This window comes from Lacerta agilis, chromosome 10 (genome assembly GCF_009819535.1).
Source record: "Lacerta agilis isolate rLacAgi1 chromosome 10, rLacAgi1.pri, whole genome shotgun sequence".
NCBI lineage: Eukaryota > Metazoa > Chordata > Lepidosauria > Squamata > Lacertidae > Lacerta > Lacerta agilis.
This window is the reverse complement of record NC_046321.1, coordinates 49371162-49385997: the sequence shown is the minus strand read 5'-3', so window position 1 is coordinate 49385997 and position 14836 is coordinate 49371162.

The window sequence follows — 14836 nt, the reverse complement described above, 5'->3', positions numbered from 1 at the left end:
ATTTCCATTTATCTGGTACTGTTTTTCACATGGCTACTTTAATTTGATGTACAAAGTAAGTTAGAAAAATCTTGTGACCTTGCCATTGAAGATGAATGACACAACCTAAATTGTTTTCATTGTCAATAGTGAGAAACATTTTGGCAACACTTCCCTTCCACGGTCCCCCCAATAAAATCACTTTGTCTGGAAACTGCCATTAGTACCCACTTTGGTTTCCAAAATCATACTGGCAGGATATTTTTAAAATGTCTGACAAAATGATCCGATGTAAAAGAACATCAATAAGTTCAATATTCTAGGACGGGATTTCACTAACATTGAATAACTCCGATCTCACCCCATGACGAGTAATTGTGTCATTATTCCCGAAATCCCATTTATTTAAGTAAAAATAGTAGCTTGACCCATTACATAATTTTAAAAGGATGTGGCAGAAATATTGCAGACATTTCAGGCTAAAACTAAACCTTTATTTATTGGTGTACACACTTGCTGATTGTTAGAAATTGCAGTACCATGACAAATGCATTGCATTAAAATTATGTTAAAGACTGCCGTTATTTTGGAATGACCTTATAGCATGACAAAAGAAACTTTGCTACAGTTTATAACTTCCTATAATGAATTTTGCTACACGTTGAGTTATCTAGCTTGATAGTATCCTGGGGCACACTATTTGTGCCTATAAAATTAATAACCCAATCAAAGCAGCTTTAACCTAAGTATTTCAGTTTAAATCCAACTCCAGGAACAGCCCCAAAAGAAGTAAAATTGAGTGGTTTGTGTCAAATTGGTGTTTCCCTCTGCTGAGTTTTTGAGGCAATTTTCCTCTCCCACCCCCCCACCCCCACCTCCAGTGCCAGCACCCATACTATTCTGAAGTGGCTTCCTCTGGAGGTGATGGGGGGGGGGTTACAGCAGGGAGGTTAAGTTGCCAAAGTTCATTTCAGTCCCCATTCCTCTGACAAAGGATTTGCCAGATCAAAATGTTTCCTTTCACTGAAGGGACACTAATGATACTGGAGGTATACATCTAATTATCTTGACCCATTTCAGTCTGAGTTCAGACGTGGGTTGGAGTTAGGATTGGCACTGGAAACTCTCGTGTATGACATTATTTAGGAGAGGGCTAGGAAATGCATCCCTGATGCTGTTAATTGATATACTGTATCCTTGTGGCTCATCTCTGTGAATGGGCAATTGGTGGCACTGTGCTTCTGTGCTTCCACTCCTGCTTATGGGATTATGTTATTTGCACTCTAGTTGTATTGTGGGATGCTGTAAAGAACTAGTTTGTCCCCACTGTTGTTTAATATCTATATGCAGCTGCTGAGAGTGGCCACTAGGAAATTTGGAATACGGAGATTTGAGTGACACCTAGCTCTGTGTCTCTGTTACATCTGAATCAGGAGAGGCTGTAAATTCTATTAACTGGTGGCTGAGGGCAGTTGTGGGCTCAATGAGGCCCCCAAAGCTAAGACTGAATTCTGGCAATAGGGAGAATTTGTGGGTTTGAGCATTTGAGGAATTTAGCAGTTCTGGGTGGGGTTACACCCAATCTGAAGGAACATATATACTGCAGGCCCACATAACCTCAATGACAAGGGTCACCTATTATGATCATCAACTGGTATGCCAACTATACCTTTTCATGCACTGGTAGTCTCACCATTGGGCCCCTGCAATATCCTCTAGGTGGGCTTCCCTTGAGATTGTTCTGGAAGCTGTAGCTGGTGCAGAATACTAAGGTCAGGTTGCTGAGTGGAACATCTGACCATTGACATATTGCACCTGAGCTGAGGGAACAAGTTTTCCACAATGTGTGTGTGGCCATTGAGAAAGTTGTCTGATGAAGTGTGCTAGACTCTGTGGGTCACCGGTGGGCCGCATATTGTAATTTACCAAACCATGACAGATTAAGGATGAAACTGTGTTTCTTAGTATGTATTTCTTATTTGTTTGAGAAAAGTTCCATAGAAATTGTCTTTAAAAAAACAACAACGGATGAAACTGGAAGATTCAAGTTTGCTACAATGAAGCTAGTGGTTTTGAAATTATGACATGAGCAACTTTTCCAAAATAACTCTCAAGTTTTATCTGTTGACAGTGTTTCAGAGGAAACAAAGCCTACTTGATTAGTCTTTCTAAATATATCCCCTTAATGAAGAAGCATTGGTTATTGTTCCTCAGAATGACTGAAATGAGAAATTCTCTTACCAAAATATGCACAAATATTTTCCTTTCATCATATACATATATGTGCAAAATATGGATAACAGCATGTCAACAGTTCTGTTGAAGCAGAAAAGCTTTGTTTGGAAATAAAATGCCCCCAATGTGTCAATATGAACTTGGATTCCAACATATGCAAACATTTGATATTCTTTTTTTGCCTTAAATGTTTAAAAAGTAGCAGGATGATAGAACAAATCTTAGGATATATGTGCATGAAAAAGAATTAAGACATATAGTGCTCTCTCTCTCTCTCTCTTTCTCTCTCTCCCTCTCTCTCTCTCTCTCTCACACACACACACACACATTCACTCTCTGATTAAATAAACAAAATGACCTTCTGGTGCAAAGAAACTAATCGTGGGCAAGGGACCCTTCAGTACAATTGTTAAAAAATAATATTTCTAGTCTGGTAGTTACAGACTTCAGTGACAGCATCAAAAACCACATGAGTGGCATTTGTGTTAATGAAACACCTGAGATCTTTTTCAGGAGACAGAGCCCCTTCCATACGAAATAGTAAGGAAATAAATATTCAAATGGATTACACACACAACACATATATATGAAAATATCTCATTGTACATAGATAAGTCAACAGACAAACATACAACACATTTATAGAAAATTAATCATTGTTCTGGCAGTTAGTACAGTTCTTATTTATTTATTTTTTAAAAATCTATTTTAATGTGATTTTTTGTTCAGGTTCCCACTAGCACTACTAATATGAAATGGGACAGAATAATAATTATGGATGAACCCATGCAAAAGTGATATTGGGTGGTATTCGGTTAAGTCACACCCAGGGATCAACAGACATGAGTGGCTTAAGTCAATTTATTTCAGTGGGTCTAATTTGAATACAACTTAGTTGGATACAACTTGCAGACCAAAAATCTTTTGAAGAAATCTCCCTGTTTCATTCATTGGACATGTGGACTACATGAAAAGCAACCTCTTTAGGTTATTATTTAAACACACAGCTCATTTTAATTGTTCGTCAAGGCTGAGCTTCAGCACCACCGGTTGGGTTTTGGTTATTTGTTTTTGTTTTGCTTTAGGACTGTTCATACTACAGTCCTCTCAACAAAGGTTGTGCTGTAAGGCGGACATATGGCTCTTTAAAAACCAAAAACCAAAAAAGGGGTTTGGATACCCTCATGCCTTTGTCTTGTGCATCTCACTCAGGGGCGTCGTAGGGTGGGGGCGGTGGGGGCGGGCCGCCCCTGGTGCCGCCCCTAGGCGGGTGTGTGCAGTGCTGCTGCTCCCGGGGTGACGGAGGGAGCGGCGGCGCGTCCCACCACTCCCATGCGCCGCCGCTCCCTCCGTCACCCCGGGAGCAGCAGCGCTGCACGGACGAGGCTTCCGAAGTGGCGGCCCGGCATACCCCAGGGGCGGGGGCGTCGCTGCGCGTGCGTGCGTCATGACGCACACGCAGCGATGCCCCGCCCCCAGGGATGCCGGGCCGCCGCTTTCCGGAGCCTCGGTGGGCTGCAAAGAGCCCCGAAGCCGCAGCCTGGCAGCCCTTTGCGCTATGGCTGCGGCTTCGGGGCTCTTTGTAGCCCGCCGATGCTCCCAAGCCCCCGCCCGGCATACCCCAGGGGGCGGGGCGTCGCCGCGCGCGCGTGCGTCATGACGCACACGCAGCGATGCCCCGCCCCCGGGGATGCCGGGCCGCCGCTTTCCGGAGCCTCGGTGGGCTGCAAAGAGCCCCGAAGCCGCAGCCTGGCAGCCCTTTGCGCTATGGCTGCGGCTTCGGGGCTCTTTGTAGCCCGCCGATGCTCCCAAGCCCCCGCCCGGCATACCCCAGGGGGTGGGGTGTCGCCGCGCGCGCGTGCATCATGACGCACACGCAGCGATGCCCCGCCCCCGGGGATGCCGGGCCGCCGCTTTCCGGAGCCTCGGTGGGCGGCAAAGAGCCCCGAAGCCGCAGCCTGGCAGCCCTTTGCGCTATGGCTGCGGCTTCGGGGCTCTTTGTAGCCCGCCGATGCTCCCAAGCCCCCGCCCGGCATACCCCAGGGGCGGGGGCGTCGCTGCACGCGCGTGCGTCATGACGCACACGCAGCAATGCCCCGCCCCCGGGGATGCCGGGCCGTCGCCGCGCGTGCGTGCGTCATGACGTCATGACGCACGCACGCGCCACGATGCCCCGCCCCCCAGGGGTGCCCCTTGGCTTCCCGCCCCGGGCAGCCGAGGGGCTAGGAACGCCCCTGATCTCACTAATCATGCATCAGAACATATGGGTCAGCCTTCTTCTTCAAAACAAAACTTTACTTCAGAAATATAACCTTCAAAAGAGTGATTGCTCCACAGAATTCACAAAGATCAAGTTTCTCAAGCACCGCCCTTGCAATCAAATACAGCAGCATCACAAATAGTCTGTGCTAAACACAACCTTTCCACAGATATCTGGCAAGCTCCACAATTAATGTGCTTTCTGCAGTTCGTTGGAATCAGTATTTCTCCCACATTAGTCTGCATGGCTCTTTTCAGTCACCTCTCTATTCAATATATCAAAGCAGCTATTAGGAAACACTTCCGATTTCAAAAAGACTTCCGATTTCACCGCGGCTGCAACGGGTGAGCTCCGACTGCAGTTGGCAAGTCGGGGTGTACGCCGGCCTGCGAGGGGGAACGTTAGGTTAAAACGACCCCCAGAAGGCTTGGAAGGAAGCCCAAGCTAAAGGAACTTCGGCAGTGCCATTTGGGATCCCGGCACCCCTCGCCAGAAAAACGGCTGAGGTGGGGGGGAACCAAGGCACAGAGAAGAACAACACGCAGACCGGCAGAAAGCCTCATGTTACCGAAGCAGCTACAAGACGGTGAAATTTCTATTTTTATATCAAAACTAACATAAAGTGGTGGCAGTGGGAAAGGATTGAAACAAAAGGGAAGAAGGGAGGAACGAGAACATAAAAAAGGGGGGAAAAAACCTCCCGCAGAGTGAACTGTAGTAAAAGGAAAAAGGGAGAGAAAATAAGCAGCGGAGAGGAAAATAACGCTACCACAAAATAAACAGGAAAACAGAAGAATAGAAGGAATATAAAGAGAACGTATAGAAGTCACTCAGACTGTAATTAACTCTGTTAAAAGCACACTAACCGAAACGGACTTGAAGCCAAACGAAGCAGAGTGGTGCAGGCAGTTGGCGATTGGGAAAGAAGAACGTGAAGCAGCCGCTCTGAAATAAAACGCAGATCTCTGAAGGGAAGGCAAGGACAAGGGAAAAAGGATCGCTGTGGGGGAAAGAAGGAGGACAAAGCAAAAAAGATGGCGACGAGGGTCTGAAAAAGCTGAGCTTCCACCAAGAAGAAGGAAGTAACAGAGACAAAGAGCGGAAGCAAGCTAGAGAAAGGAGGACACTGGTGGACTGGAAATAAAGAACACAGCGACACCCACTAGACAGAGAAGGAAAGACAACTGGAAAATAATTTGAAAGCGAAAAGAGGGACATCTGGTGGCTGGGAAAAAGAACGCGAAATGTCTTATGGAACCAGGAAACAGACTGGAATTGCAGGTCAACAACAACAAAGAAGAAACTCAGGTTTGGAGCAGGAAATGGACTTAAGAGAACTCATTGTGAGCCTGAAGGGGGACATTGGGGAAATGAAAAAAGATCTGGATGAAAAAATTAATACAATCGATGGGAAATTAGAAAATTTAGAGACTACAATGAAAAAAAATGAAAAGGAAAATGAAGAAATAAAGGAGAAATTATCAGAAGTCCTGGAAGGAATGAAGGAGACAGATAAAAAAGTGCAAGAATTAAAGAACAAGAATCAGCAAATGGAAGAGATGGTGAAAAAAGCCAGTAAAGAACAAAGAGAATACAGAAAAGAAATAGATAGACTGAAAAAGGAGCTGGAAGAACAAAAAGCAATCCAGGAAGCCACTGCGGATGCTCTTTCAATGATACAGATGCAGATTAAAGAGAAGACCTTGAGATTTAGAAACATCCCAGAGGAGGAGAAGGAAGATATATGGAAGAAAATGATTGACATTTTAGCAAAGTGGTTGCATCTGCAAGAAAAAGATATAATTGAACAGACAGAGAAAATCTTCAGGGTGAATTCAAGAAAAGCTAAAATGAACAAATGGCCAGCAGATTGCATTATCGAATTCACATCGAGTTGGATGAGAGATAAAATTCTTCAAACAAAGAGCAAGAACAAATTAATGATTGACGAAAAAGAAATAATAATTATGAAAGAGGTCCCACCGAGGCTGAGAAAAAAGAGACAGCAATTCCAATTTTTAACAAAAGCGCTAAGGACAAAATCAATATCCTTTAGATGGGAATATCCAGTGGGGATGTCCTTCAACTTTAAAGGAAAAAGAAGACGATTTGAGACATTTGAGGAAGCAGACATATTCTGGAGGAAATATCGTGATGAGCTGGGAGGAGGAAAAGGCGAAGGAAGAATAGAGGAAAGGAAAAAGGGAGAACTATCGGAGGAGGAAGAAGAAGTCCAGCAAAGGGTGGAAGGATAAAGAACTATAACAGGGGTAACAACCAGACCAATAACAAATATAAACTCATTTCTTTCACTTACACAGAAACCTGAAAGTCTTTCAATTGACCTTTAAAGAAAAAGAAAAAAAGGAAATATTCTTTTTCCTTTTTTTTAATTAATAAAGAATGAAATTCAAATTGTTATCATGGAATGTAAATGGTTTAAATAATAGGAGGAAAAGACAGAAAATAGAACGCATCTTAGATAAACAAAAGTGGGATTTAATATGTCTGCAAGAGACTCATGTTAATAGGAAACATAAAAGAATACTGGTCAAACCAAAGCTAGGGGAGGAGTTCATCTCATCTGATGTAAGGAAAAGGAGGGGGGTTGTAATATATGTTAAAAGCAAGTATGAACCCAAATCATTATATGTAGATGAAGAAGGGAGGATAGTGATTATTAAAATAATATTAGAAGGAGAATCAATTGTAGTTGTTGGAATTTACGGGCCAAACAACGGGAAATCTGAGTTTTACGCCAAAGTAAGATCTCTGCTAATGGAATATATGGACATGAATATTATTCTGCTGGGGGATTTGAACGGAGTAATGGAACCGGAATTAGATAGATTGCAGAAAGGGACGGGGAGAAATGATGGGAAGTTACCAAAAAGCTTTGTGGAAATGGTGAAAATTCTTGATTTGGTTGATATATGGAGAGACAAACACCCTGTTGAAAAAGAATTTACTTACTTCTCAGAACCCAACGATTCTCATAGTAGAATCGATGGAATATGGGTAACCAAAGACATGACAATAAATACAGAGAAAGCAGAAATACTACCCAAAACACTTACTGACCATAACCCAGTATCATTAATACTTAAAGAAAAAGAGGAGAAAAGGAGCAAAAGGTGGAGAATGAATGTTTTTTTGCTAAAAAATCAAGGTGTAATCCAGGGAGCTAAAAGACTGATGAAAGAATATTTTGAAAACAACTGGAAGAAAGGGATAAATGTGAAAACAGTGTGGGATGCTGGGAAAGCATTTGCAAGAGGATACTTTATACAACAAAATTCAATAATACATAAGAATAAAGAAAATAAAAAAAAGGAATTATTGAAAGAAATTAGGAGGAAAGAAAAATTAGCATACATGAGTAAAAATAAGGAGAGATTAAAAGAAGAAATAAAAATATTGAGAACAGAATATAATACAATCATAGAACAAGAGGTTGAGCAACAAATTAAATTCTGGAAATATAGGAATTTCGAGTGGGCAAATAAACCAAATAAAAATTAATAAACAAAATAAAAATAGGAGAAAGAACAATAAAGGATGCAGTAGAAATTAAAAAAGAATTCGGAGAATATTATAAAAAATTATATCAGGAGGATGAAGTCTCAATAGAGGAGATAGAGAAATATATAAAAGAAAACAAATTAACAAAAATAGCAGAAGAAGATTATAAATTACTTAATGAACCAATATCAACCATAGAAATCAAAGAAATAATTCAAAAGACTAAAATAGGAAAATCCCCAGGCCCGGACGGCATACCATCAGAATATTATAAAGAAATGATAGAAGAAATAGTTGAACCATTAAAAGAAGTGATAGAGGAAGCACTAGAGAAGGGGAACATTCCAGACTCTTGGACCCAGGCATACATAACACTCTTACCAAAACAAGGTATGGATCTAGAATCAATTTCAAATTATAGGCCCATCTCTCTATTAAATGCTGATTATAAAATATATGCAGGATTATTGGCTAATAGGTTAAAAATAATAATAGGGAAAATAGTACACAAGAATCAGGCTGGTTTTGTACAGGGAAGGCAGATAAAAGATAATATAAGAAATATAATAGATATAATAGAATATCTTCAAATCAGAACCGATAAGCAAGCGGCACTGATCTCAATTGATGCCGAAAAAGCATTTGACAAAATTTCATGGGAATTTATGGGGAAATTGATTGAAGAAATGAATTTAGGAGAAAATTTCCAAAAAGGTATTAACGCAATATATAATAAACAAAAGGCACAAATCATAATTAATGGAGAGATGGGGGAAGAGATCAATATATTCAAAGGTACAAGACAAGGATGCCCTCTATCCCCAATGTTATTTATAATAGTATTAGAGACATTACTCGAGAAAATAAGATCAGACAATCAAATTAGAGGTATAGCAGTGGGTGTTAAAAGATACAAGCTGAGAGCTTACGCGGACGATATCATGATCACAACAGAAAATCCCTTACAGTGTGTACCCAGAATATTAGAGTGCATAAATGAATACGGTAGATTAGCAGGTTTCAAATTAAACTATGGGAAAACAAAAGTATTAGTGAAGAACATGAAAGAAAAAGATAAAGCGGAATTACAAGAAATTACAGGATTGGGCATTCAAAAAAAATTAAGATATTTGGGAATTAACATAACGACAAATACTATGGATTTAATTAATGAAAATTATGGGAAAGTATGGAAAGAAGTAAAAAACGATTTACAAGTATGGGACAAATTAAATTTATCATTACTAGGGAGAATATCAGTAATAAAAATGAATATATTACCTAAGATGATGTTTTTATTTCAATGTATCCCAATATTAGGAGGAGAAAAATGCTTTAAAAATTGGAAAAAAGATTTGGCAAATTTCATTTGGTCAGGGAAAAAACCAAGAATAAAGTACAAAATCATGATTGATAAGAAAGAAAGAGGAGGATTTAGCCTCCCCGATTTAGAATTATATCACGATGCGGTGGGCCTGACCTGGCTAAAAGAATGGATTAAACTAGACGATTCAGACGTATTGGACCTAGAAGGAGTGGAAACGAGATTTGGATGGCATGCCTATCTAGTGGACGAAAAAGCAAAAGTGCATAAAGGTTTTTTGGGGCATATAATTAGGAAATCTATTTACAAAATTTGGGAAAAACACAAAAGAATCCTAGAGCCCAAAATACCATGGTGGGCATCGCCGGCAGAGATAGTCGCAGTTAAAAAATGGAACATGAAAGAAAATTGGGTCACTTATAAAGATGTATTAGAAGAAGAAAATGCTGTATTAAAGTTAAAAGATTATGAAGAAATAAAGGCATATATCACAGACTGGTTTCAGTATACCCAAATTAAATACAGATTACAAAAAGATAAAAAAATAGGATTTGAAAAAGGAACTTCTAAATTTAGCAAATATTTATTACAAGAAACTTCAAAAAATATATCCAAATTATATAATTTGTTGTTAGAATGGGAGACAAAGGATGAATTAGTTAAAGAATCAATGATTAAATGGGCAATAGATATTGGAAAGAATATTATGTTAGAGCAATGGGAAAAATTATGGAAAGAAGATATGAATTTTACTAGATGTAATATATTGAAAGAAAATTATTTGAAAATACAACACAGGTGGTACTTAACACCAGAAAAAATAGCCAAAATAAATAAAAACTGCGGAGATGTCTGCTGGCGATGCAATGCAGGAAAAGGCACCATGATACACATATGGTGGAATTGCCCCAACATAGTCCGATTTTGGGAAACTGTATATAACGAGATGAAAAGAATGTTTAAATACTCTTTTAAAAAAACACCAGAAGGTTTCCTACTGGGAATAGTACCAGACAGTTTAAAGAAGGAAGATAAAACATTATACTTATATGCAACAGTAGCCGCAAGGTTACTGATAGCAAAAAATTGGAAAAGTGGAGCAATCCCAACAAAAACAGAATGGCTCGCCAAACTTCTAGAATATCACAATATGTCTAAAATAATGGAAGAAATTGGAAGGACCACAAAAGAAAGGGCAGACAAAGATTGGAAAGCGTTCAGAGGATACTTGAAAAATTATGTTGAAAAGTCAAATCTCCTATTATAATGAACAAGTTCCGTTACAACTATTGGATATTAAATAAGTTAGACAACAAAGGGGAACTGTAAATAAACGAGAAATTGGAATAATAGTGTGTTAGAAGAAAGAAAGAGGAGAAACAGAAAGAAATTATAGCTGAGTTGACTGGAAGTCATGCACAGGGTGGGGTGTGGGGTGTCGGAAGGTGGTGGGTAGAGTGTGATGAAGATAAGGAAAGTATGATGGAGTGTTTGGTTTTTAAGATGTTGAAAAATGTATGTAGGTTGTGTATGTTTTGTCGGAAATATGTGTATGTATTATAATTTGAAACATTAAAATAAAGCATTTTTATTTAAAAAAAAAAAAAGGAAACACTTGCTACCTTGAGATCATGTCCTTTGCATGCTTCAGTTCCCCTGTGAGAGAATACATCTTCCCGTCTTCTGATGTCTCTCACAGTGACAGCATTTTTCACTCGGAGGCAACTAGTATGCACTTTAACATGCAGAGGCAAGAAGCAAGCACTTTACGTCATTTTAAATATAGAGACATCCTGCCCAGGCGACTGTGTGAGCTGCAAACAAATTCCTAAGTACTTTGTGGGGTGGGGAGAAAGAGAGACTCATGCATCCATCAAAAGTATCAGGGCAGTAAAAATAGGTCAGAGAGACCTAATTATACCAACTGAAAATATATAGCCAAAGCAACTGTTCACTCTGAAGTGAACATTGCAGGAGCATTTAGGTTTGCTTTTATTGCTCCTAAACAACAAAAATATACATGTCAGGGGGTGTGGAGGAAACAAGATAAGGAAATCCCACTATAGCACATTTGTTCTTGTTTCTTTTCTTTTGTGCTGGGCTGTTATCATGCTGTGACACCAGTCTGAGCCATTGGGGGCGCAAGATGCACACGAACTGAGCCGAGACTTGGAAGCTAGCTAGCCCTTGCAGAATTCACTTCAGAGCCTGAATGGGTCACATTGGAAGGCAGACAATGGAAGCAGGAGGTGCCGCATTGAGAGGGGAGAGGTTTCTTCCTCTCTTTCTCCTGGATACTAAGGGGGAAAGAAAGGGGAGAATTTGAAATGGGAGGATATATGACCGTCATTGCAATGACTAAAGGAATGCTGGGTGGTAATCAAAGTGCAATAGGAACAGAAGGGCAGCAGATAAGTCTCCATTGGCTGCTGTCATGTCTACCTGTCAGGCCCTGGGGAATTGGTTTCCTCCTCCATGGCAGTAAATAAGAAGATCAAACAAAAGGAACGTCTTACCAGTTAGATAATTTAATAGTCACAGTGAGAGACAAAAGAACACGTCTCCCTAGAATGGCAGTGCTCCCAATTAAGGCTTACTCCCCCCTCCATTCCTATTAATCTATTTCACTCCACGTCTTGTAATTTGATCTTGTATCCTCTGTGCTTTCTGTTCTGAGACTTTCTGAGCTCTTCTCGACCTTGGGGAGGGCGGTGGAGGAATGCTGTCCAACAACTGTGAATCTGTTAACCCTCTCTCTCCCAGTGTTTCTTCTTCTTCTAGCTATTCCCCATTCAGTATTTCCCAGCTTCTGCCTTCTGAACTATGCCCCTCTGCAAATCACTGCTCCAAATCTACGCTGTCCTCCTGCTCCTGAGAAGATTCAGGATCAGGGGGAGGGGGTGGCTCACACCATTCCTCCACAGTGCAGCCCTCCTCAGCACAGTCCCTTACGCTACCATTTGGGGGAAGACTAAAAGGTCAGGGGTGGCATAGTAAACGTTTGCATGTAGAAGTTCGCAGTTTCAATCCCTGGCATCTGCTAAGTAGGGCAGGTAAAGACACTAGTCTGAAGTCCTGCCAGTCAGTGTAGACAAGATTGAGCTAGATGGAGTAACACTGTTGCCATTGGGGCAAGAATTTGCGTCAGAAATCCAGGGTTCCACTCCACAGGATTAGCAGCAGAGCTTTTAAATAAAAGAAGGTGGGCACACAACATTTTATAAATGTAAACCTGCCCATCTCCTCCCCCTCAGGAAGAGATAATCTCTCCATAGTAAGGCATCAGGACTGGGCTGATTTAAAGATGGCTTGGTCCCCATGCTCAGATGTGTACTTTTCTTGTTCAAGAGCTCAGTAGAACACAGAAGGTGCCACATTCAGTCCATACTCTTTCCTATTAGTGTTGGGAAAGATTTCTGTCTGAAACCCAATGAACAGCCCCTGCCAGTACTGAGCTAGGTGGCCTATGGCCTGACTTCCTAGAAAGAAGCTTTCAGTGATCCAACACTATGCCTAATGATTTGCCCTTTTTCTTATCCAGTAGCTGCACTTTTTTATGTAAAGGCAAATGCCATTTTTTTTGTTAAGTTGCATGCTTTTGAGCCAAGTCCCCAGCTGCTGTCCTCTTTTCCTTTTAAGAAATGACAATCTTATGCCAATGAGGATGGAGTGCTTAGCCAGCAGCCTTTTTTTGTGCTAGGAATAAGAACATTATATTAAAAGGTGGAGGGGGAAACCGCCTGCACCTGAGGCAGAATTAAGATCACAATGAGTCGCATTAGTAAGGAGGACACAGATGAAAGCAAAGAAGAAGCATGTGCTTCTGCAAAGCATGCCGAACAATTGTACCCATTCAGATTCACAAAATGGTTGTAGCATTCAATGTATCCCTTCAATTTGGAGACCTATTAGCTAAGCAGAAAGGTGAGAATGGAAACAACAAATACCTTTTGTCTCGCCGACTGTTGCAATAGTACAAGGTATGGCAGCATTCCAAATATTCAGTTAGCTGTATAATAATAGATTAGAATAGTCAGAGGACAATTTGCATTGTCGGTGAGACATATTCATTGACCACTACCCCAGTATGTTCCTATTGCCACTAATGTACTTTCTCAAATGGTGAGAGGTTCCAGGGACGGCACTTACTTGATTTTGGTTCCCCTTGGACAGCTAGATAATTGGAGGCTTAAAGAGTTTCTGTAATGGCTCAGTTTATTTATAAATACATACATTACCTGCTCGCCCGCCCCCCAAAGCTGGACTCAACTGTTCTTTTCCAGAGCTGAAAATCAAATCTTCCCTTTCAGCCATGTTCTGACTCAAGCTGCCATTTCTTTGTTCTTGTACACACAGAGACCTAGAAAACACTGTCCTTAGTCAGGGGAAAGAGCATGTACGCCCTCCCCTAAGGACTGAAGGACTTTAAGCAGTCCTTTTTTTAAAACCCATTAACTCTTTAAATCCCCTTTGAAGTTGCCACCTAATATCATAATGACATCAGATGATTGGCAGGTGGGAAGCCCTGCCCACATGTTAAAGTGGTATTGGCTTACAGGGGGTAGGAGAGCTGTGGTTCCTGCCTGCTGTGCTCAAAAGGTCTTCCTCACCTCTGCTGCTCTGGAATAGCTCAGTTGGTAGAGCATGAGGCTCTTAATCTCAGAATCATGGGTTCGAGCCCAGTGTTGGGGAAAAGATTCCTGCATTGCAGGGGGTTGGAGTAGATGACCCTCATGGTTCTATTCTATTCTGCTCTGTTCCTTCACACCTGGAATAAATACTTGACAAATTAAGCATTTGTTAAAAAGCTGTAGAATCATAAGAGTTGGTAGGATCCCTGAGGATCTGCTAGTCCAACTCCCTGCAATGCAGGAATATGTAGCTGGATTTGAACCTGCAACCTTGGCTTTTTCAGCACCATGCTCTAACCAACTGAACTATCCAGCTGTATTTAATAACGTAACAAGGAAGATATTGTGCAAATCAAACCACATACTTGCACTCTGGTACAATCTGCACAAAGGGTGGAATGCTAGAACGAGACAAAGAGGAAGACCTCCTTCTGTAGGAGACCTGCTCCCCCGGGCCTAATGGTTGCAAAAGGCCGGGTGGGAAATCTCTCACCTCTGCCTTCGGAGAGTCTGCCTTTTCCAAATGTTGCAGGTAAATTCACACCCAAATTAAGGTGGAATCTACACACATTCCAAAAACGCTGTAAAAATGCTTTTAAAAAAGTTTTGAAAAATACATTGAATCTGGCATAGCTCACTGTCACCATCTAGTGTCACATTTGTATATTGCACTTTGCAACACATTTAAAATGTTTTATTTGCAGCTGTATAGCTGAGTCCTAAGGCTGGGAACAGCATTTCTTAACATGTATATATAGCGCTTCAGAGTGCTGTGCATATTTCACATAGATTAGTGGCTTAGCATTGGTTGCTGGCACCCGGGGCAGGGCAAGTGTTGTGCCCCCCTGGTAGACCCGGCAGCCCCATGTCCCCCCACACTATGCC